The sequence below is a fragment of the Oryctolagus cuniculus genome, chromosome 6 (genome assembly GCF_051225735.1).
Source record: "Oryctolagus cuniculus isolate XC-2025 breed Fujian yellow rabbit chromosome 6, ASM5122573v1, whole genome shotgun sequence".
Taxonomy (NCBI): Eukaryota; Metazoa; Chordata; class Mammalia; order Lagomorpha; family Leporidae; genus Oryctolagus; species Oryctolagus cuniculus.
The window spans coordinates 37,506,764-37,530,831 of NC_142872.1; the positions used below are offsets into that span (position 1 = coordinate 37,506,764).

Genomic DNA, 24,068 nt, shown 5'->3' on the forward strand with positions numbered 1-24,068 from the left:
TTCCAAACCACGGATGTACGGAAAAGTCAGAGGTACACCGGAGGGAAAGGGGTTTTGAGGGCAAGTATTTGGGAAACGCTGTGGACCAGTATTTGCTTTTGGGAGTCCACAGTCTGCAGCAGCATCATGAAAAGTCTTGCAGGAAGCACACCTGCCTCACCTGGTTTAACCTGGTTTGCCCAGAGAAGGCTATTTCTGGGTTTCTGTCTGTTTGTTTTATAAGGACACCTCGTAACATCGTGCAAACTTACTACCCTGCTCAGCACACTCAGGGGAACGCTAATATATAAAATGAACATTTTCCTCAAATAGCCAGAGTGCTGCTGGGTAGGGAGGAAGTGGGCTCAGTCTCTGTAAACCAAAGGGCAGATCCAGACCCAAGGTGTGGACACATCTGGGAGGCAGATTCCTGGTTGAGCAAGAGGCAAGAACTTTCTTTTTTTTTTTTTTTTTTTTTTTTTTTTTTTTTTTTTTTTTATCTTCCATCAGTTGTTTATTTTTTTTTTTTAATTTTTTATTTTTTTTTATTTTTTTTTAACTTTTATATAATGAATATAAATTTCCAAAGTACGATTTATGGATTACAATGGCTTCCCCCCCATACCGTCCCTCCCACCCACAACCCTCCCCTTTCCCACTCCCTCTCCCCTTCCATTCACATCAAGATTCATTTTCGATTATCTTAATATACAGAAGATCAGCTTAGTATACATTAAGTAAGGCTTTCAACAGTTTGCTCCCACACAGAAACATAAAGTGAAAAATAATAGATGATTTTTTTTAATGATGATGAAATCAGATCAGACCTATTGTCATGTTTAATCCCAGTGAGAGTCAAGTTGGGAGTTGATAGTTTCTTTTCTTTTCTTTTCTTTTCTTTTTTTTTTTTTTTTTTTTTTTTTTTTTTTAACAGAGGATCAGTTTAGTATGCATTAAGTAAAGATTTCAACAGTTTGCACCCCCATAGAAACACAAAGTGAAATATATTATTTGAGTACTCATTATAGCATTAAATCTCAATGCACAGCACATTAAGGACAGAGATCCTACATGAGGAGTAAGTGCACAGTGACTCCTGTTGTTGACTTTACCAATTGACACTCCTGTCTATGGCATCAGTAATCTCCCTATGCTCCAGTCATGAGTTTCCAAGGCTATGGAAGCCCCTTGAGTTCTCCGACTCTTATCTTGTTTAGACAAGGTCATAGTCAAAGTGGAGGTTCTCTCCTCCCTTCAGAGAAAGGTACCTCCTTCTTTGAAGACCTGTTCTTTCCACTGAGATCTCACTCACAGAGATCTTTTGCCAGAGTGTCTTGGCTTTCCAGAGGCAAGAACTTTCTAACAATTAGAATAGTCTGGAGCCGGCGCCGTGGCTCAATAGGCTAATCCTCCACCTTGCGGCACCGGCACACCGGGTTCTAGTCCGGGTCGGGGCGCCGGATTCTGTCCCGGTTGCCCCTCTTCCAGGCCAGCTCTCTGCTATGGCCAGGGAGTGCAGTGGAGGATGGCCCAGGTGCTTGGGCCCTGCACCCCATGGGAGACCAGGAAAAGCACCTGGATCCTGGCTCCTGCCATCGGATCAGCGCGGTGCGCCGGCTGCAGCGGCGGCCATTGGAGGGTGAACCAACGGCAAAAGGAAGACCTTTCTCTCTCTGTCTCTCTCTCTCACTGTCCACTCTGCCTATCAAAAAAAAAAAAAAAAAAAAAGAATAGTCTGAAGGGTAATGAGCTCCCTGTTCCTGGGGACACCACCAGGGACACTGGGGGAAATCAGCTGAGAAAAGGGGCTCGCATGACGCGTGGAAGGGCCTGCCAAGCCAACTTTCCTCTAGGACTGTGCTCTGTGTTCTGTTTGCTTTCTGCAGCCGAAGTCCGTGCCTCCTACACTGAACCTCAATATATTCTCTGCACACCTAGGGCCGAGCACGTGCCTTTTAAACCCCTCAAGGAGATTAGTCCTCCAAAGTGAACAGGCCCTTTAATAGCTCAGCAAACTTGAGTCACCCGCCCCAAGCCTCTGCGAGGGGCTTATTAGCCTCAGACATCACCTTGAGTCCCTAGCCCCACTTGTGGGACCAGAGGAGGAGAGGATCCAGAGAAACCCAGCCCTACACTCTGCTAGGATGGCCAGACTGCCTCACACAAATGGAATCCTCCGGTGAAACAGAACCCCCACAGAGGCTCAAGTGCCTGCTCCGCCGTCGCTCCCAGTTTCTGTGTCCTGGGGAAGTTTTCTAAGCCACCAGAGCTTTATTTCCTCTATGTGGAAAAATCAAACAAACAAAAACGGACATGTCAGGTGCACCCTAGCATTTTGAAAATTAAGAGACTAAAAGCCCATAAAAGGTGCAGTAGAGTGTCCAGTACCCGGTGGACCTCTGGTCAGTATGCACGTAGCGAATGCTGCAGTCATGACTGTCATTGCAGCACAAACTTCCGAAGAAATGGAAGAATTCTTTAGAAACTCGCTAATCAGGCCCCTTGCCAGAATGATAATAATAAAAAGTAGTAAGGTGGAAATGGTCTTGCTAACATTTTCCTTTAGCAAATACGTGCTTGAGAATATAAACAGGCACATGTGTGTTAAACAACTGTTTTCCTTTTTGCAGTCTAGAAAGAGCCAGGGCATCTGAGGGCAGGTTGCCTCAGCATTTGGCTTAAGGGACTTTGCAAACTGGACTTTGGGAATCCGGTCCTTGTCTGTAAAATAAAGGGACTGGAGTGGAACCAGGGTTGCTGTGGGTTCTTTGAGCTGTGCCTCTGAAATGGGGCAGTAAGTCCAGATATTTAAGGAATGCTATTGGTTCATGGGGCTCACTTGGAGGAAAAGTTAACAAACCAAAGCTGTGTGTGTGTGTGCATGTGCACATGACAACACACAGTACAAACAAGATGCTAAGAGATCACTTTGGTGACCCCGCCCTGCTGGAACCGGGTCTTTGTCTGTCTGCAGGTTTAGCAAAGAAAGAGTTGGGCCCAGAATTAGCTATGAGGGGGTGAGACAACCATGAACTCAGAATGAGGAGAGCTGGTTCCAGCCCACCCCAATTCTGCTGGCCTCGCTGATGTCTCCCTCTGGGGCGTGACACTCACTTCTCTCCCCACCTTTCATATGAGAGGTTTGGTCCCAGGATCTCCAGGCTGTGTGTCTCTGGGGAAAGAGTCTCTGATCTATTTTTGTTGGATCTGCAGGCTCTGCACACTGATTATCAGCTGGCTGACTCCAGTTTTGCTTGTTTCTTTTGTTTGATCTGTTCTGGTTTCATAACACAAGTTCTGTGGCCGATTTCAGCCCTTGCTGCGTTATGGGAGTGTTAAAATTAGGGTACTAGAGCCTGTGTCACTCTCTCTGCCCAGGATTCTTGCCCCCCACCCCCACCCCCAGCTCTTCCCCTCCTTTCCATTTTGGCACAGGCAAAGCCCCACCCCCCCTTAGACGACTCCCTAAGTGGAGTCTGCTTTTCACATCAGCTGAGAAGGCCCTGCAGTCAGAAATCCTCAGCACATGAGTCACTTGGTCTCTTCGTGCCTCATTTCCGCCATCTATAAACAGGCGGGGCCGCACACTTTCTCATCGCTCAGTGTGTGAGGGCCTGCCACCGAGGGAGGTGTTCTTGTGCGGATCCATGTCTGCTGCTGCACCTGCCATCTCTCGCTGTCACTGGGGGGCTCCCTGAATATCATGGCCCAGGGCTGCCTTTGTTAAGACAGCAAGTGTCTCTGTCTCCCTGCTTCCACTGCTGGACCCTCCCAGGCCCCCTCCAGGACTGCCCCCGCATGCAGAAGTCAGCCTTGCTCAAAAGTCCTCAGTGGCTCCCTATGACCCTCGGCAGGGAAGATCCCAAAGCAACGCAGAAAACTCACACCAAGGACCCGGAACGCACCCAGACTTAGCAATGCCAGGTTGTAGACTGACTTGAACCTAAGTAGGGCAGGCAGTGCCCTGGAAACACAGAGCAACAAGACTAGGTTCTGGGTTCGAGAAACTTACATGCTTTTAGAGAAGGTAAACGCGCACAGAAAATAATACCCTGTTTATGTATTGAGCAACACGAGAGCCTTAGAAATCAACAGCCTTGCCCAAGTATCATATTTTACAGTTGGGGAAACCGGAAACACAGCATTGCCAAATTGTAAAGCAAAGTACACTTCCTAAGAGGCTTCCCTGCTTCCAGGAGCCTCCACTTCCCAGGAACCCTTTCGCACTGGCACCAGCATCATCTATGGGGCACACAGCCTTGTCATTCCCCAAGTGAAACCTTTCTCTGTCCCCCACTGCACATGGATAGACTTCGTCCCAGGCCTTAGAAGCCTGGCATGGCCAAATCGCCGTGTACAAACCCCAGCTTGTATTCCTTGTGCACTGTGCTTTGGTGACCCTGACCTTCCGCCTGCCCCTTAGCTTTGCTCGTCCCCCTTATGGGAAAACTCTTCCCCAGATCTTCTGGCTTCTTTGTGTTGTTCAGCCTCAGCTTAGAGGGCACCTCCTCAGGGCTGCTCTTCTGACCACACAGCAGAGGCACAAGAATGGTCCTCTTCACTCTTTCCCACTGCTCTGACCGGAGGCCTCCACAGCACACCAGCCACCTGCAGCATCGTGCTTCTTTACTTGTTTTCCTTGTTTATGGTCTGTGCCTGCTCAATGGAGGGCGGGCCAGGATGTGCCTCTATCTCCAGTGTCTGAACACAATTGGCTCATAGTTGACACACAAGAAATACTGCTGAATGATACACAGACAAATGCCTTTTGAAGAAAATTTGAAACACAGGAAAATAAAAAGGAGCCAATAAGAGTCATCCATCTTCCTGCTTCTGGATACTACTTCTGTTGACACTTTTGGGGTATCTCTTTTTTCCTAGTTTTTTTTCCTATGTATATACATTTGATAATATAGCTTTAATATATTTGATAACATGGCTTTAATAAAACAGATATGCTAATTATAGTTTATATTTTGCTTTTTTATTTGTCATTATATTGTGTCCACACATGTTATAAAGTCGTCCATTTTTAACTTTGATATTTAACTGATTCATAAAAATTGAACATATCTGTAGAGTACCATGTGATTTCTCAACAGGTACACACGTTATACAATGGTCAATTAAGAGTAAGCATACATAGCCATCTCCTGAAACATTTGTTATTTTTGGTGAAAACATTCAAAATCCTCTCTGCTAGCATGTACACACTCACACATTATTTCTGTCTACAATCACCTGACTGAGCAATACAGTTCCACAACTTCTTTTGCCTATATAATTATCACTTAGTACCTGCAAAACAATCTCTTCCTATCCCTCCCTCCCCTCTATAAAGCAGTATTTTAAACTGTTACTTAAGTGTTACAGACTATTTAATATAAAAGGATCAAAATTAAATATTTCCCTATTATGCAACACTGATAACCTAACTTTTTTTTCTAATTAATCTGTCCTCTGTCCAAATCATTCTAATAGAACTTGACTTTCAGATACTGTGATAACTATTCCTGGCTGTGAACAGTTGGGTCAAAGATATTGTTTTCTTTCCAGGGGCTGTCAACAGACACAGCCATGATTTTGTGTTTTCTGTAGCCTTGTTCAGTGGCAATTGACTTAGTTGATGATCTAGTTGTTAAGTCAAATGTCTGCGTTTAAAAGGTGCTGCTTCTTAAACTTCCTGACTGAAAGATAAACCAGCAAATGTGTTCATGAGTGAATGGAGTGAATAGAGAAATAGAGGCAGGTCCTGGTCACATCTAATGGAGCCTCTTACCCCAGGGATGATCTCCTGCTGAAATTAATTAACACTTAGGCATGGAAGACTGGAGTTTCCAAATACCCATAGGCATTCAATCTTAGCAGACTGAAAAGAATATTAAAAATGACAACATTCCTCATTTTAAGAAGGAAACAGATACAGAGAGGGAACTGTCTTGCCCAGAGTCTTTTTATTATTATTATTAATTTGAAAGGCAGAAAGATAGAAAGAAAGATAAAGATCTCTCCACTGGTTCACTCCCCAGATAGCCAGAACCTGACCAGGCCAAAGCCAGGAGCCGGTCATTCCATCCAGATCTCCCATGTGTACGGGAGAGATGCAAGAACTTGAGCTATCACTTGCTGCCTCACAGGCTGTGCAGCAGCTAGAACTAGAAGCAGTCAGGACTCAAAACCCCATTCCAGGATGAGATGTAGACACCCCTAGTGGCAGCTTAACCGCTGAAATAAAGACCTGCTCCTTTGGTCTTGGCAGAGCTGGTACAAGTCAGGCGGGAGTAAACCCCATACAGAGGAACTGAGACCCAGCTATGCCATCAGTTTCAGGCTAGTGGCTAAGTTAAAAGATAGAGTTTTGGATAATAATGTCTTTGAGAAACCCAGTAAGAAAACATTATAGCTGACTGTCCAATGATCAGGCTCATTTAATTGGAATACCCTTGATCCTTCTCTCCAAACTCCTTTGCAGATGCATCCACTTTGGTAAAAGTTTGTTAGCAAACCATTAATATGTGAATATGTATTGTGCCTAGAATACACACATACACTCTCATAATTGACCATGTTTTAAAACACACACAAAACAAATATTTACTCCAAATGAAAGAAAAACAACATGATTAGTCATTTTATTATTTTTCCCTTTATCACAGGAAATTGTCTTTTTCTCTAGAATGGTCATAACACATTCATTACTGTACCAGAGAACAGATTCAGCAAGTTGTAGCTATCATATTATACATTTTTAAAGATTTATTTATTTATTTGAAAGTCAGAGTTATGCAGAGAGAGGAGGAGAGGCAGAGAGAAAGAGGTCTTCCATCCACTGGGTCACTCCCCAACTGGCCACAACAGCTGGAGCTGCGCTGATCCATAGCCAGGAGCCAGGAGCTTCTTCCAGGTTCCCACATGGGTGCAGGGGTCCAAGGACTTGGGCCATTTTCCACTGCTTTCCCAAGCCATAGCTAAGAGATGGATCAGAAGTAGAGCAGCCAGGACTCAAACTGGCGTCCATATGGAATGCCAGCACGGCAGGTGGCTGCTTTAACCTACTATACCACAGCGCCGGTCCCCAGCTATCATATTATTTTAAGTGAACTACAAAGGGCTGATGCTGTGGCGGAGCGGTAAAGCCACCACCGGCAAAGCAGGCATCCTATATGGGTGCTAGTTTGTGTCTCGGCTGCTCCACTTCCTATCCATCTCCCTGTTAATGGCCTTGGAAAAGCAGTAGAAGATGGATGGCCCCAGTGTTTGGGCCCCTGCCGCCCAGTGGGAGACCCAGATGAAGCCATTGCTACCATCTGGGGAGTGAGCCAGCAATTGGAAGATTATCTCTCCATCTCTCTATCTATCTCCCTCTCTCTGTAACTATGATTTTCAAATAATAAATTTTTTTTTAAAATTAAGTGAACTATAATACAACAGAAGAATGAGTGGATTACAGGTGGCAAGGGTAAGTATTGTTGAGTAGTGCATTGTTTCACTGTGTGAAAGGAGGGTGTGTGCACTTTGCGGAGGGACAGGTGGTACACTGGATGATCTGCAATGTGTGGACCCATCCAAATCAGCAGTCGGGTGGTTAGCAGAGCTGCTTCCATATGCTTCCCATAATCTCTGACCTCCCCACGCATCTTGAAATCGACGCTTGTCACCAACATGACTGTCTTTCAGTGATCTGAAGTGAAACAATAATCCAGCCACTCTTCTATTCGGAAACTCTCAGTAGCTCCCCACGGCCTGCAGGGTGGAATTCTGACTCCTCAGCCTTGAGACCCTCCAAAATGGATCCTAATCCACATTCGCAATCCAGTTCTCTCCAGGTCACCCTCAAAGCCGTTATCCGAACTGACCGCTCTTCCCACAATTTGATCAGAATTCTGCCATCTCACTTTTGGAACAACGTGCTCACATCTTACTCCTTCTCCACATTTTCAAATACAATGCCTCCTGTCAGCTTCTCTCTGGAATGTGGCCTCTCCATGAACTCCATCTTTCCATCCTTTAAATTAACTCTGGGCACTGAAAAAAAAAAATAGTGTTTTCTATAACTTACAGTCTAGTGACCCTAATCTGATAGGAACCAAGAGCAAAAAGGCCTAGAATTGCATGCACTTGCTCCCCAGTTCCTCTCCCAGGCATTCCTGTATGCATGTGCCCCATTTCGGTGCTGAGATTCCAGATCCAGCACTAGGCTATCATGAGAACACAGTCCATCAAGATTCACAGAGAATACCTGGAAGAGCCTTCCTCTGCTTCACCGATGCTGACAATAACACTAGCAAAACTCCATGTCCCAGCTTCTATGCAAAAATTTTTACAACCCTCATTCCATTCAATCCGCACAGCATCGTGATACCAGTACTGTTATCCTCAGTGTGCAGATGATAAACTGGGGCATAAAGATGTTGACTGACCTGTGTTGCCTGCAGCAGCCAGGATCTAGGCAGCTGAACTCCCAGGTTGCTGCTAAACCACGAGACTTGCCACAAGTTCTGCAAAGGGGGCTCCGAGGGAAGTCCAAGGCCACAGGAAGGCTCTTGCCTGCAAATCGAGTTCATCGGCTCACTCTTCCTTCCTCTTTCTCTTTTCCTGCCCGCCAGCTTTCTCCTTTCCACGTCTTTCCATCTCCTCCCTCCCTTCTCCATTTCATATATGTTTCTTTCATATAAGGAGGTCTCAAAAAAAGATTTCACTGAGCTAAAAGGGAACCTACAGATGAAGTGCCCCAACCTCTTCGTTTTTGAAGATGAGGAAACAGAGGTCCAGACAGGGGAAGGGCGTTGTCCCGGTCACCACCAGCTTGTGGCGGAGCTGAGGCGAGAAGCCACTTCCTCTTCCTCCTCACCCTTCAGTTGTTCCACTGCCCTTGCAGCGAAGGCTAAGAAGCCCCGTCAGTCCCCATAGAGAGCTGAGAGGGCTGCGGCCATCCTTAAAAGCCAACTGGCATTCACAGAGCGTTGGCTGTGAGCACAGCACTGTGGCTTCGATGGGATCCAGCCGTACAGACCTGCACCGCCTTGCTTTTCCACCCCATTCTGCTGTCCGAGCCCTCAGACTGCGCGAACCCCTCCTTCTCGGCTGTCCCCACGCCGACTTCTTGGGCGTCATCTCCTTGCTGTCCATCTCTCCTGAGAGACTGCAAGCTTCCTCGGAGCGGAGGTTCTTTTTCTTTGTTTTTCTCAGCACTCTGTGCCTTACTGCACAAATCAGAGCCTGGCATGTGTTGGATGCGCTGGAAACTTTATTGAATGAGTGAATAAAAAGATAGTCTATTAGCGTCTTAGGCTGCCATAACAAAATACCACAGGCTTGTGGCTTACACGCTGAAATTTGTTTTCCCACAGTTCTGGAGGTCAGAAGCCCGAGGGCCAGCATTGCTGGTTTCCACCAAGGCCTTGCTCCTTGGTCCGCAGATGAGGTCTCTCTTACGGCCTCTTAGCACAGTCTCTCCTCTGTGTGTGCACACCCCTGTATCTCTCTCTGTCTCCTAATCTCCTCTTCTTAAATGGACACCAGGCAGATAGGGCTAGGGTGCACCCCCAACAGCTTTGTTTTCACTTAGTCACCATTTAAAAGGCCCTATCTCCAAAAACAGTCACACACTGAGGTCCTGGGCAATACAGCTCCAACCCATGAATCTGGGGAAAGACAACACGGCCCTAGAGTCCCCTCTCCTTCACTAGCCCACATTTTATTTTTTCTCAGAAACCTTTTATATAAGGAATACAAGCTTCATGCATTTCATAAATACAACTTTAGGAATATAGCCCACATTTTAATGAAAGGGATGGGAACCAGCGCTGTGGCATAGCCGATAAAGCTACCGCCTACAATGCTGGCAGCTCATATGGGCTCTGGTTCAAGTCCCGGCTGCTCCACTTATGATCTAGCTCCTGGCTCCTGGCTTCAGATGGGGGCAGCTCTGGCCATTGCAACCATCTTGGGGGTGAACCAGCAGATGGCAAACTATCTCTTTCTCTCTCTCTGCCTCTGGTCTCTGTAACTCTGCCTTTCAAATAAATAAATAATTCTTTAAAAAAATTTAAAAAATGAAAGGGACAGCCTGACAAAAATACAACATGACAGTGCAATAATCATGTCCACAGGACAACACAAAGCCTTATAGAACAGAGAATGGTTAAGAATCATAATAGCTGCACTGTTGAACAATTCTACGTGCCACATCCTGTGAATATATTATCTCAATTAATCCTTGCCCATCTTCAGTGTCAGCATTTACAGGTGTCTGCTGTGTCAATCACTGTACTCAACTCCAAAGAGCCAAGAATACACAAGTTTAGGTCCTAGAAGAAAGATTTTCACTGCTTAACAGGAAATTGTACACACAAACACATATGCACACACAGACACACGTGTGCACACACATACCAGTGGTTTGCTGTCTCTGTCCATTTCTGCCTGATTTAAGTCTCCCATAATAGTTATTTCCAAGCAAGTTAATTCTATGCAGCCAGAAAAGTGGGAATCATTCTAGGTCTTTCTACATAAGAAATTTAATACAGGTACTGTTATTATTCTCCTTTGCAGAGGAAGAAAGCAGGCAGTAGCCAGTAGTAACTCAGCCCATATCATGCAACTATTGGATGGCAGGCCCAGGCCTTGAGCCCATTATGCTGGATCCAAAGTCCACTTTTTTATCCTGTACCTCATACTGCCCTTCAATGACAAGGAGTCTTATTATTTTTACTCCAATAGAAGGTGGAATCTGAGACCACTGCAGAGAGAAGAAGAATAAGTGGAGCCACAAAATAGGATAAAGAGAGCAGAGGACAGAAGCAGAGCAACCAGGACTGCACAGGTCGGGGTGTGTGAGCGGCTGGCTCAGCAGAAGGCTGGCAAGGGAGGTGAGGCTGGAAAGGTAGGCTGGGGCCAGAGCAGGTGCAGTTTTACTGGATTTGATAATAAAATTGGGCTTGATTCTTTAGATGCTAACAACTGACTGGGTCTTTTAGCAAGCAATCTTTTCATGCTACCTTCTTATTTTGCCAGAAAGGAAACTGAGGGCCAAAGAGAAGTGACTCCCCACGGCCACACAGCGACTTACCGGCAGAGCGGAGGCCAGCAACCAGGTCTCCCAAGCCCAGCCCACTGGCCAGCTCAGTTAAACTCTTCCTGCAAAAGCGGATAACAACTGAGATCATTCAAAAGAATGCTTTTGTCCGTGCTTTCTTATCTCTTTCATGGAGTTTTTACCCACTCTCTTTTTTTTTTAGGCAGTTGTACTTTTACCCAACTTTCACCTAGGTAATATCATCCCATCTAAAATACTACTGCAGTTCAAAGCCAGAATGGTCCTATAGAAATCACTCATGATGCCGTTTCCCTGTGTGGCTCTGTAACGTATGGCAGAATGGCTTGCTGGTGCCTTTTATAGACTAGAGATAAACTAAAGAGCTGCTGTGGCTGAATTTGTTTTACCAAACAAATAGATTAGGTCAGGAAACATGTACTGGTGCCTCCTACTTGCCAGATACTGTGTTAGGGCCTCTAGAGCCAAAGATATGTAAGCCCAGTTCCAGATGAAAATGTTCTTACTTCTACACAGTGAAAGGCACTGACAGACATGTGTGCGCACACCACCTCTGCTCTGCACCCCTGGTCTGCCTCTGCCCTACCTGTGGCTCCTCATAGCGGTGACTCCCCAGCCAGCTGGTTCCATAGGAGTCCAACCAGGAAACTGGAAACCACTCCAGGTCTAACAGCACACGAGACTACATGCTGTAGTCGCCACCAGCACCTCCACCCTGCCTCTTATCCAGAGTTTTGCTGTTCACAGTTTCATTTACTTTCAGTTCACTGCAGTCCAAAAATGTTACATGGAGAATTCCAGAGAGAAATAATTCATATGTTTAAAAGGCATGCCATTCTGGGCAGCATGATGAAACCTCAAGTAGTCCTGGTCTGTCCGCATGCAACATAATGCTCCCCTTTGTCCAGCATATCCACACTGTACACACTACCCCCTCTTTCCCTAAGTAGTAGCTTAGTAGCCATACTTCCTGTATATAGGGTTTGGTACTATCTGTAGCTTCAGACTTCCACTGGGGATCTTGGAATGTGTGCCCTGCAGATCAGTAGGAACTACTGTATGAGAAACTGGATGCACAGGTGATGGAAAAGCTGAGAAGCCAAACAGGGGATGGTGAAGCATCACAGAGATGAGCAATAGCAGGAAGATGCGACTGCTCCTGAGCCTGGGGGGACACAGGAGAAGGTGGTGTTACCAGATCCGGGAGCCAGGGCATTTGGCAGGAGCCAGAGATACCAAGCACATGAAGTTACTGTGGGAGAAGTACCGTGGGAGAACCCACCGGAGACAGACAGGAGGAGAAACTCAGGCTTCTCCTTCTCCTCCTTCAGTTTCCTGTCATTGACTCCCAGTAGCCAACCTTCCTTGAATCCCTGGGGTGAAGGAATCTGGAGTGTGGAGGCCTCTGGATGCTGAGCAGAGCCGGGGGAAGCCAGAGGAAGGGAGTGGAGAACAAATGGCAGCTGACAGGTGCCATAAGTGACCTTGGGCAAATCCCTCAGTCTCCAGGAGTTTTCATTTCCTTGTTGGTAACTTGAGAAGAGTGATACCTCCCAGGTTTGTTGTGACATTTACATGAAATAAAGTATGTGGGAGAAAGCATTCTGTAAGCTTTAAAAAGCACACATACAAAAGCCGGGGCTTTTATGCTTGGTTTTAATCCAATGTGTTTTGAATTGCAGGCTCTGGGGAAAAACTCTACGGGGGGAGGGGTGTCATCAGAAACTTCATCGTGCTAGTTAATTACTCCAGTATAAGGAAGCGTCTGTTCATTTTACTGCTTGTTATCTCATTCTGTCATTCTGGTCCAGCAGCTTTTTCTGATTCTGAATAAGTGGGCTAGCAAGATGTCGGAGCATGTCCTCGGTTCTACTGGGGGATGTGTCCATGGCTTTGAATGAAAAGTGACAAATAGACAGAATTCTAGGTATTACTTCACGATCAGTTGTTCCACTCATTTCGACTTCCTAAGGGATCTGCACAGCGTCATGGGCCAGAGTCTTGGCAGAGAGAGACGGAGAGTGCTAGAGAACCTCACTCCTTCCTTGACCTCAGTCTCTCTGCTGGACCTCAGCATCTCCAACCAGTCTCACACAGCACCTTGTTTTCCCTTTTCCTTCTTCCTTTACAACACCTTTCTTTCCTTTCTGTCTTTTAATCTTTGACAAGTTCATGAATTTTTTCCTCTATTCTGCGCTGATGGACAATGAAAGCTTAGCATCAAGCCCTATCTATTTTAAGTTGAGAGAGTATAATCCTTCCTTGAAGAACTCAATTCCCTTTTGATAGCAGATGTAAGAAAGTTTCACAAACTCTTTGAGATCAGTTTTTCTGCCAACCTCGGGGCTTACAGTGAAAATCACGGTCTCACTCAGCGCCAGGAGGATTTCCCCAGGCCAGGGAACGGCAGTGTTTCCACCAATGGCATGAGACCATTTGCCCCTCTGGTCAAAAGTGGTCCCATCTTTTTTACTTTTAATGTATTTTGTTGGCAGTTAATAAGTGATCAACAACATTAACTGGCATATTCCCCACTTGTCAAGGGTAGAGACTGGGCTTTGCTTACATGGAAGTTCCCTCCAAGCCCTGACATTTAAGAAATCTCTATCAGTCCATCATAGAAGGCCTATTATGGTCACAGAGGCACTAAGATAGTAATAGTCCCCTGAGTGACTCATGGAACTCCCAGTGGTCCCCTGAGAATTGACATTTCATTGGGGCTAACATTTTGCCAGGGCATCCAGAAATGTCAGGGCTGGGAGAGCCGCCGCCGCCATCATCTGGCACAAGTGCATGGAGACTCTTGGACCTGAAGCTCACTGCTATCAATGCACCGATTCCTTCAAGAGAGATTCACTGTGCTCCTGCCATGTGCCAAGCACTGGATGAGGTTCTGGGGTACAGAAAGGAATACGGCAGGTGAGGTACCTAGCTTCCCATATTCTACTGGGGTAAAATGCATGACAGCAATAAAACTAATAAATAACATAATAACATTTGAAATAATTGCTTGGAAGGTCATAGATAATATGATGGAGTCACTGGTTTTAGTCAATTAAAATGGACTAAATTAATATTGACTAATTAATGTGACATCTGCAGAAGTGACACTTACCACAAGATCTGAATTTTGAGAAGAAACCAAAGTGTGAAAGAAGGGACAGGCATAGGGAACGGGCTATGCCAGGGCCCTAAGGCAGGAAAGTGTTTGGTATAGTTACGAAGCGGAAAGGCAGTCACCCTGACTAGAATGAAAGAAAGGGAAAGTAGTATGAAAAGTGGTCGGAGGAGGCGGCTGGGACCAGATCAGTCCCGTGGTTCCTCATAAGGAGTTTGGGTTTTATCCCAAGAATGGAATGCCTTCAAAGACTCTTTCACAGGTGAGTGATGTGAACTCATTTTTTTTAAAGATCCCTTAGACTGTATCAAGGAGATTGGACTGTAAGAAAGAGAATGAGGCTATTTCAATAGTCCAGACCGCCCCCCCCCCCAAAGTGTGTGTGTAATTGGTAACCACAGAGATGGACAGCTGTGGAAGGTTTGAGAGTTTAGGAGGTTAAGCCTGTAAGATGCACTGACCACTTGGATATATAAACTGAGAGAACCAGGAGAATCAAAGAAGACTTCTAGATGTTTGTGCACCTGGGAGAATGCATGTGCCATTACTGGTGTGGTAATGAACGCTAGAGGTGGCTGGAATTAGACACCCACCTACTGTAGAGTCACCCTCTGTATCCACAAGTTCAACTAGCCTTGGATCAAAAATCTTGGAGAAAAAATTGCATCTATACAGAACACGTACACTTACACTTTTTCTTCTCATTGTTGTTCACTAAGCAACACAACAACTACATATATAACATTTACCTTGTACTATGTGCTGTAAGTAATCTAAAGACAATTTAAAGTAAACAAGAGGATTAGGTAGATCACATGCGAGTGGTAGCCCATTCTATATAAGGAGCTTGAGCATGCGTGGAGTTTGGTATCTGCAGGGGATCCTAGAACCAATTCCTCTCAGAGAGCGAGGGATGGCTGTAAAGGGAAATGGAGAGGTGGGAAGGATACAAGGCATGTTGGTGACCTAAGAGCTGGAACACTAGCGCACCTGATCTGTGCCTTAAAGCCATGCGAAGGCTTGCATTCCTTTATAGCAGTGGCATTCAATGGGTATGATTCTGTCTCTCAGGGACTTTGTGGACAGGGATGATGCTAAACATCCTTCCATGTGTGTGACAGCCCCACAACAAAGAATTAACCAACCCAATTAACCAGGGTCCTGGAAATGTCATTCCAGGTGGTGGGTTAGGCCAGCATCTGCACTTGGCTTCAATGCAGAGGCTTATTACGGGGTTTGCAGAGTTTTTAGGTGAGTGAGGCTGGGGCACAGAAGAAGATCTCGGGGTCAGCGCTGTGGCATAGTGGGTTAATGCCCTGGCCTGAAGTGCCAGCATCCCATATGGGTGCTGGTTTGAGACCCAGCTGCTCCACTTCCTGTCCAGCTCTCTGCTATGGCCCGGGAAAGCAGTAGAAGATGGCCCAAGTCCTTGGGCCCCTGCACCCACGTGGGAGACCGGGAAGAAGCTCCTGGCTCCTGGCTTTGGATCGGCCCAGTTCTGGCCATTGCGGCCATCTGGGGAGTGAACCAGCAGATGGAAGACCTCTCTCTCTCTCTCTCTCTGCCTCTGCTCTCTCTGTGTAACTCTGACTTTCAAATAAATAAATAAATCTTAAAAAAAAAAAAAAAAAGAAGAAGAAGATCTGAACCCTCTGGGACCTTGGTAAAAATAGGACACTGATCAGATCTAATTAGTCCAATTAGAAATTGCTGTACCCAGGTGCCAGCGCTGTGGTGTAGTGGGTAAAGCCATAATCTGCAAAGCCAGCATCCCATATGAGTGCCAGTTCAAGTCCCATCTGCTCCACTTCTGATCCAGCTCCCTGGAAGATGGACCAAGTGCTTGGCCCCTGCCACCTATATGAGAGACCTGGAAGAAGCTCCTGGCTCCTGGCTTCAGATTGACCCAGCTCTAGCCATTGTGGCCATCTGGGGAGTGAACCAGAATATCAAAGTTTTCGCTCTCTCTCTTCTTGCTTGCTCTCTCTGTAACTCTGCCCTTCAAATAAATAAATAAATCTCAGAAAGGAAGGAAGGAAGGAAGGAAGGAAGGAAGGAAGGAAGGAAGGAAGGAAGGAAGGGAGGGAGGGAGGGAGGGAGGGAAGGAGGGAGGGAGGGAGGGAGGGAGGGAGGAATTGCTGAACCCAGTGGGTGCCTGGTGGATGCACTACTGGGCAAGAACTCACTAACTAGGAAAGAGGATGGATGAGGGTGAGTGTGGAAGGAGGGTGAAGCCTGAGGGGCATGAAGGGAGGGAGTCAGAATTTCTCCAGGAACCTAGTCTTTGGGGACAAGTTTCCAAACTAGAGATTTCCTACTGGATCTCATGCCCATCTGCACTGTCAACTCACCTGGAGAGGGTTCTAAAGTGCTAATACCCAGGTCCACCCCAGAGACAGGAAATAAATTAGTCCAGGTAGGGCCCAGCACTGGAATTCTAAAAATTCCCCCAGGTATTCTGTGTCAAGAACTGTGACTCGTGCAGTCCTTGCACAGGGCCAAGGGTGTAAAAAAAAAAAAGAGGGACAGGGCGGGTTCCACCTAAGCAGGCAGCCTCTACTGGTGGTGCCCCCGTCTTGTGGAAATCTGGGCTCAGTGTTGCCAGATCTCCCCACTCTCGTTTTTTCTTTTTATTTTTTTCTGAGAAGCCTAAAGTCTCGGTTTTTCAATGCTATCTCCAAGTAACTTAAAATTGCAGCCAAGCAAAACATGTCTGCAGAATGCACTGGGCCCTTGGGCTGTCATTTAGCAACCTCTGCTCCAGTCCAGTGGTTTTCACACCTTTTTTTAGCCACAGGAGGTTCTTGCCAAATAAGTTATTTTAGTTAAATAAATCTAAGCAGGACTTTGGTGATTAGCAGGACAAAGACATAGTCCCTCCTTGCAGCCCAAGGGCACTCTCGGGGCTGCTCTTACAGCCCATCTCATTCTGCAAAACCACGCTGGCCCACTTACTAGGCTGGGAAACTGAGGTCTTTAGAACACAGTCTTGGAGCAGAACTTACTCCTACAAGGCCATTTGGAAATGCACAGGTATGGCTGGAATTGCCACAGTGACAACATGGCCCTGTTGGCATACAGGAGCTGTGGCCGAGGGATACTAAACTTCCTGCAATGTCCAGGGCAATTATCCCACACAAAATGCCAGTAGCTCCCCAATGGGAAACTCCAATGAGGAAACGCAGACCTAGGGAGGAGGCGGCGGCCAACAAGATCATCTCAAGTACCCCTAAGCCCTTTGGCCTCTGCCCCATAGACCTGAGGACTTTCCCCTATACCCATAAGAAAAATCACTGGCTAAACTGGGTCAGCCATAAGCAAACACACAGGGCAAAGGGAATTTTCAAACCGAAGGCAAGCATACTCTTGAGGTGGAGCAGCCAGCACACCAGAAGCCAAGTGCCAGATTTTAAGAAAGCAGATAGGGACCGCAGTACCTTTTCAGACTGGGCCCGGGGCCAGCGGTTGGCACTGGGCAGGCAGATCAGCTGCTGCAAGCAACAGAGGTGCCGGGAAATGCTGCAGTCAGGGCAGTTGCATAGGTTTGTTGGCTCCACTGGTCATTTAATCCCTACGCCAAAATATGCCAAGTTCAAAAATAGGTTGTGGGAGCAGAAGGTGAGAGGAAGGTGTTCCCCAGTGCTCCAAGAGAATCAGAGCCAAAGGAAAACTCATCCTCCTATTTTTGTCATCACAATGCCACACATTGTACAGTTTCACTGCTTATAAAACTGTTGCTACAGAATCACCTGCTCTGCAACCCCCAGACCTGGGGAGAGGGATCCCCATTTCATCAGAAGAGGAACAGAGCTTCAGAAGTGTATTTACACACACCCACCTTTTCAAGATCCAATTCCCTTTGTTTATGGTTCTGTTTATAATCCTTAGGAGGAAGGTCAGGGAGAAATTCCTACCTCCACCTTGTTGTTTAGACCAGAAGTTCCCCAGCTGCAGTGGGCACCTGAGGAACTTGAGCCTGTGAAATTGGAGGGAGCCTGAGTGTCTGTCTGTCAGAACTCCAGCTGACGACCTAATGAGACAAAATACCTGGCCGGGGGCGGGGGTGGTGGTGGTGGTGGTGGTATCCCAGCAGTGTCATATTGCTAGAAGTTTCTAAATGCTTATTCACTCAGCTCATGAGGGAGACAAGATAACATTCAGGGTGTGCCATTGAGCTGGCTCACAGAGATGGATGAATGTTTGCCTATTCCATGATGTAAACACTTGAGCCTTGGCCAAACCCAAGGAACTAATGTCATATCACTAAATGTGAAATTTGGAAGAGGTGTATAGAATTCGCTGTTCTGAGACAGCTGCAGTATACACGCTTTGTGTCCCATCTTTAACACTGGGAATCTTTTTCCCCTGAAATGTCCAGAGCTGGGCATGGGGAGGCCCATGAGGGAAACAAGGAGTGCATGTTCTACAACAAAAACATTTTCACGGGACAAGCACATCAACCACTCCATTCTGCCATGGTCTTTGACAAGCCACACACATGACTTTGAATGCCAACCTTGTGATGATTGGCTGTGTGACCTTGGACAAGTCTCAAAGCTCTCTGGATCTCAGATTCTTTAAACTAAAAATCATAATATAAGGATACTTCAAAATGTTTGTGGGAAAACAGAATTAAGAGAGAGGTTTATTTTGGTTCAAAAAACCCTTTGAAATTCATGCATAATTTCTTAAAATATATGCATTTTCCATGAACTTTTTGAAGACCTTGCATGTGTATGGACTTCAAAAACTTTTGCACCACAATAAAGTTATTTTTTAATTCTGTTTTTGATGAATTTTTTGAAGTCCCCTTGGAAATCCCTTAAATGGAAGCCATTGAGGATCAGGATAAGATATATGTGAAATATGTAAGACAATACTTGGCAAGTAGTACTTGAGAAATGTTTGTGCTTCTTCTCCCACATCCCTTGCATTTTTCAATCTCGAAGGGACCTCATAACTCTGCCCATCTAGATGCCTCACTAGGGAATCACTGGCTCAAGAAGTCAATGGCTTTGCTCAACAAACCGCAGGCAGTTGGCATGGAAGCCGCTCTGCATCAAAAGCCTTGTCACTAGGCTATGATCTCCTCTCTGCAAACCAAACTGGAAACGCAGCTGTGGAGATTCTGCCTGTTTGCACTGGAATGACTTCGTCACAACCAACATCCGTGCAAAGGTTTCGACAGGGAGGAAGTTCAGAGGTGTTTTGCCTAAGCAGCCTGGACTTTGGAACTGGGTTTGCTCTACAGCGGGTTGCTTTCACCTTCCTGCTGCAGATGGCGGAAACATTTCAAGCTGTGGACTGTGTCTCTGCATCCTCTTCCCTTCACACTAGCTAATGTGTTCCATGTCTCCTGGCTGGCTCAGCTTCCCGCACGTTCTCCTGAGCTCTTCCTCTTGGCCCCCCAGGGCTGCCCACAGCAAACCTGTGTGCTTTGGCGTCCCAACAGGAGGGGCTGCTGAAATTCACACCGGATATGCCTTTGGCTGAGCTTGTCAGCCCCAACCCAGGCTTCCCTGGCTGAAGTTGGCTGAAGGGGAGGGCTTGGGCTGCTCAGGTGCCCTGGCCTGCTCGCACCCCATCCTGGGAAGCAACCTGCCACCCAGCCTGCCATCAGCTCACTGCCCTGGCACATGGCCGAAGACCTTCCCCTCTGCACCTCTATTTCCTCATCTATGGGAATAACAGTAATAGCAGCTCTGTTTTATAGGAACACTTAGTCATTTACAATAGCCCCTTGACCTGTGGCTTCCTGTTTAATCCCATTACAACCTGTCTAGTAGGGGATACCACAAAAGGCACACTGCAAAGCCAGAACCATAAGCCAGGTCTGCTCATGTCAACAGCGGGCAGGACTGTTTGTCCTACCCCTTAGCAGTCTCTTGCATTCAATTAGAGGGCCAGGCTTCAACATCGAATCTGTGGTTCAATTCCTGCTGTAGAAGATTTGTTTCATTTTCTGGGCCTTTTTGTCCTCATTCTTCTCTCCACCTGCACAGGTAGCTTTACTCTGCCAGCCCCAGAGATGGTGGGGCATGTAGAACACACAGAAGGTAAATCAGAGGGCATTTACTCTTTTTTTTAAGATTTTTTATTTATTTATTTGACAGGTAGAGTTACAGACAGTGAGAGGGAGAGACAGAGAAAAAGGTCTTCCATCCATTGTTTCCGTTTCCAAATGGCTGCAATGGCCAGTACTGCACCAATCTGAAGCCAGGAGCCAGGAGCTTCTTCCAGGTCTCCCATGCAGGTGCAGGGGCCCAAGGACTTGGGCCATCTTCTACTGCTTTCCCAGGCCACAGCAGAGAGCTGGATCAGAAGAGGAGCAGCCGGGACTAGAACCTGCACCCATATGAGATGCCGGCACTGCAGGTGGAGGATTAACCGACTGCGCCACTCCTTAAGATCCTTGCTGGAGCTCCTGTTCAGAAGAGGCATCACACATTTTCCTGCTCTTTCTCATTCTGTTTGTGCCCCTCCTTTTGTGCGATCTGTCCTGCTCCCAAAGACCTCTTCTTGGATTCAGGATGCACTTGGAGGATTTTGTGTGCTGGCTTCTTTTTGTAGGAGGATCTTGCAGAACATTAACTATTTGTGGAATCCATCAGTTCCACAGACACTGAGGCTGGACGTGGACCACCACACAGCAAACTTGCATGTGCCATTCCACTGGGGCTTATGAAAGTAAAAGGGGGCACTTAGAATCCAGAAAACATTACAAGTGAGGGATTTTCCTGACACATCAGGAAATGCCCCTCAAAATACACACATATCCCGCCTTTTCTATCAAGCAAAGCCTTCTCTGTCCCTCCAGCTGAATTAACTTCTCCTTTGTATATGCAAACCCTGCTTTGCCTTGCAGTGGACTTGCTTCTGCTCACCACTTCAGCCTTTGCAGTGTCTCTTGCCTGACATTCCTGGTGGATTGCGAAACTTCTATTGTGAAGACCATTTCCGAATCTTTTTTTTTAAATTCATCACTGTGGTTCCCACTACTACCACCAATTATGATGATGATGATAGAAGTTTCCAGGTATTAAGGGTTTAGTCTGTGTCAGAGACTATTTATACAATGCCTTATTTAACCTCGCAAAGGTCTATTGAGGTAAGTAGCATTACTGTTCGTACTTAAGCAACTTTCCAAGAAAGACAGAGAGTGAAAGCAGGAGCTGGGACTTCCAACTGATGTTTAGCAGATCCTCTAACTCCCAGGCTGCTCTTCCTAAGTTCTGTGATATCCTGCCTTGCACAGAGGCTGGGAGAGTAGTAGACCTCTGGGAGGGAATTCCCACCTTGCCCTCCTAAGATTCAGTACTCTCTGAACAGAAAGAACACGTACAAGGTCATCCCACCCAACCTTCTCATTTCACTGATGACGGCATCAAAGCCAACAAAGGGAAGGTGAGTCTGTTTGGGTTGCCTGGAGAGTGGCCTAATGCCCAGCCTAGTGCCACTTCCCCTGCTGTCTGCAACTTCCCGGTCTCTTGTTTTCCTGAAGAGTTTCCAGAACACTGTAATTGCTCAGTACTGGAAAGTTTAGGCAGGAAGAAGGTGTGGGCACCAACGTATGTCTTGATTCACGATCACGCTACATAGGACACCAGGGACACCCAGGTTTCCTGATGCATTACTTTCCTAAAAAGCTGTACATAGATCAAACGTTTGCTTTCCCATTTCCACAGCCTCCTGTGGGTGAGTCAGTTTGGGCTCATGACTGAGAGCCTGTGCCATGGCTTTGTCTTTGTGCTGCTGGTCAGTTGCTTGCACGGAATATATTCCATAGACAAGATGGCATGTATGTTATTGGCTACTGCTCAACCTACTACTGGTATTTGATAGCAGACAATTCTTTGCTGTGTATCCTGCTTTGTGCACTCTAAGACGTTGAGCAACCTCTCTGGCTTCTACCTAGGAGAAGCCAGTAGCATCTCCCATCCCCCAAAGTGACAACCAAAATCGCTGCCAGACACTGCAACAAGTCCTCTGGGGGCAAAATGACTCTGAGTTGGTTTAGCCTTTAGTCTCATGTCTCCCTGAGTCCTTCGCTGGGGTGGGGGTTGGTGGGCGATGGTTCTGGAGAAAATATCCCAAATTCCAGCTGGAATCCACTCAGGTATCCTAAGGATGTACTGATCTGAGATTGTAAACTATTTTATGATTCCCAGGTATTGTAGGCTTGCTTGGTACTCAATAGTAACTAAGGGACGTAGCTCACCTTTCCTTTCCAGAACCCTGCAGGGCAGCTGCCAGCATTCCAGTATCATTTAGTAAGGCTTCTGGGCAGGGAGGTGACAAACACTTATTATAAGGAACTGGTGTCTGTGACTACGGAGGCTGGCAAGTCCCAAGGTCAGCAGTCAGCAAGCTGGAGACCTAGGTGAGCCCACACTATAGCTCCAACCCAAAGACTGGCAAGCTCCATACCCAGGAAGACTTAATGTTTCAATTCAAGTCTGAAGGTAGGAAAAAAATGATGTTCCAGTTCAAAGGTGGACTAGCAGAGGAGCCCCTGTATTCAAAGAAGGGTCAGTCTTCTTTTTCTCGATGCAGACCTTATAAATTGGATGAGGGTCACTCACATTAGGCAGGGCGAGCTGCTGTGCTCAACCCAAATCTTGTCCAGAAATAGCCACCCCAACACACACACCCTCTATGTGTGTCTCAGCCCAATAGAGTGAACTGTACTCTCTGGGAGTGTACTGTACTCTCTCAGGTGCACGGGGCAGAAATAAAGCTTGAGAATCAGTGATCTATCTGCTTCTGGTTAGTTACACCAGAATCATTAAATACTCAGGTTGGAAGAGACCATCAGTATAATTGAACCCCATGGAACATGAATCTGTTGATCACACAGCAAGTCAGTAGTGCAAATATAGTGACTGCTCTGTTGGAAGGTTGGATAGGCTTAGCACAGACCTGGCCTGGGGTCAGGAGAGGCTGGCCAGGGAGTGGATGAGTAGAGGTTGTATGGATAGAGAGTACAGAAAGGACTTCAAGGCAGAGAGAGCCTCAGGGTGGAAACGAGGGGGCCACGGACCCAGATGTGTCTGCGAGTGAGTGCTCAGTGTTGGTGCAAATGTGCTGCAGAAAGGTGCACTGGGAATGGGGACTTGGAAGTCCTGTAGGAGGAGTGACAGCCATGAATTCACAGAACTCTGTCCAGGCCCATCCCTTCTTCCATGCAGAAGAAAAAGACCCAGAGAAGTTACTTGTTCCAGGGCACACAAGTAGCGAATGTCAAAGACAATGTGAGAACTCAGATTTCCTGCCTCTGTCTGGGCAGTATTTCCAGGTACCATCCACATCTCCGCGTTTGCTGGAATCGCCCGACCTTACTTCTACCTCCAGAAGAAGTCCCCCAGTGCTTGGAACCCCAGAGTTCCTGCTCCGTCTCATACTTCTTGTCCCTAAAGGGTGGTGAAAATGCCTCCTAAGTCTGTGAGTACCCCGAGTCCCAAGCACAGGGCCGTACGACAGGAGCTGCCACACGGGGAGAGGGGAATCCAGGCTTGGGCTCAGCCACTGGATCATCTGCTGGGAACACCAAAATAAATCACGGCCCACAGATGCAAAAGAAATCCTCAGGCCAGAACTAACCCACAGATGTGTTTTGTTTGGCCACATAATGTCTTCCAATGTTTTTGAAACTCATTGCCATTATTTAAAAAATCCAGGTTTCACACATACACACACAAATTGGATTTCTAGGCTACATCCCTGAATCACAATTCCCTGGAGCTTCTGCCTTCCCCAGCTCACTTTTCCTGGTGCCCCCCACCCCCACCCACTCTCTTCTTGACCCTTGAGGTGGTAGGTGGCATCCATTACCCGGGGCTCTTGGATGTGTAACACAGTGGGTCTCCCCTGTGCTGTCCTGGTGGTCTTGCCCCACAAAAGCCCTTCAAAGAACAG

General features: G+C 46.7%; 1 long non-coding RNA gene across 2 annotated transcripts in view; it reads right to left on the reverse strand.

Annotated features, from left to right (window-relative positions):
- Positions 1-432: 432 nt before the first annotated feature.
- LOC149126107 (uncharacterized) overlaps positions 433-24,068 on the reverse strand; it is a 48,968-nt gene continuing 25,332 nt past the window's right edge. The window contains exon 3 of one of the 2 annotated variants that reach the window (XR_016235366.1): positions 433-8,004. This is a non-coding gene — a long non-coding RNA (uncharacterized LOC149126107). Of the gene's footprint in view, positions 8,005-16,289; positions 20,832-24,068 lie in introns of those variants that run through there. The other variant, XR_016235367.1, reaches the window with a different exon arrangement.